This window comes from Myotis davidii, unplaced genomic scaffold, assembly GCF_000327345.1.
Source record: "Myotis davidii unplaced genomic scaffold, ASM32734v1 scaffold1437, whole genome shotgun sequence".
Lineage (NCBI taxonomy): Eukaryota > Metazoa > Chordata > Mammalia > Chiroptera > Vespertilionidae > Myotis > Myotis davidii.
In genome coordinates this window covers 1,047,236-1,048,298 of record NW_006288601.1, presented here as the reverse complement: position 1 = coordinate 1,048,298, position 1,063 = coordinate 1,047,236, and positions in this window count along the sequence as shown.

Sequence of the window (1,063 nt, the reverse complement as noted above, 5' to 3'; positions counted from 1 at the left end):
TGCGTGTACCTTGGTTGCCGGCTTGATCCCCAGTAGGGGGCGGGCAGGAGGCAGCTGATGGATGTTTCTCTCTCATCATTGTTTCTAACTCTCTCTATCCCTTTCCCTTCCGCTCTGTAAAAAATCAATTAAATACATTTTGTAAAAATATTTTTAAAAAAAGAACTTAGCCCCTGGGAGCTTTATTTAAAAAATAATAATAACAATAGGGAAACACATGAGGAAGAGGAAATCATGGCATCAGCAGGATGGTTACATATCCCTGGGCTCTGGAGTCCAGTTCTTCGCTGTGGGATCTCTAAGCCTCAGTTTCCTCACCTGTAAAACGGAGGTGGCCTCTGGGATAGGTACCTGCCGTGAGCGTTAAATGCTTTAATGCATTATCCAGTTGCCTAGCATTTTACTGGCGGATGAGAAGACTTGCTAACATGTTACTTACTGATATCGTTTCTTAAAGTGCAAGTGTCTGGGCTGTTGATGCCCCTTCCTCAGGTTGTTCTGCATTTCTCAGCACCCAAGACCCATTTCCCTGAGATTGATTCTTCTTCCTGACATGCTTATTTTTCTGTCCTTCTAGAATGTCCCCAGGAAGGAATGATGTGCACAGGGACCCCCCAACCCCCAGGCGCGGGAAGCTTGGGCTCCAGCACAGGGAGGGGGAGCTGATACCAGAGTCCACCTCATGTCAGGCAAACCAAGAGAATCAATCTGGAGGGTTTGTTACCAGTTTCTAGGTCTCACGCCCCGAGATTTTCATTCGGCTGCAAAGGGAATTTCAATACACACTTTAGCAATATGTTCACATCACTGTCATCGTAGGGAGAACCAAGAGAATCAATCTGGAGGGTTTGTTACCAGTTTCTAGGTCTCACGCCCCGAGATTTTCATTCGGCTGCAAAGGGCATTTCAATACACACTTTAGCAATATGTTCACATCACTGTCATCGTAGGGTGGGTTTCACATGATTGGATCCTGCAATGCGTCCCGACCTTCCCGACCAGTTTCTGCGTTGTTTTCTCCCAAACACTGACTCACCTCTCTCATCCTCAGTCAGGACGTTGC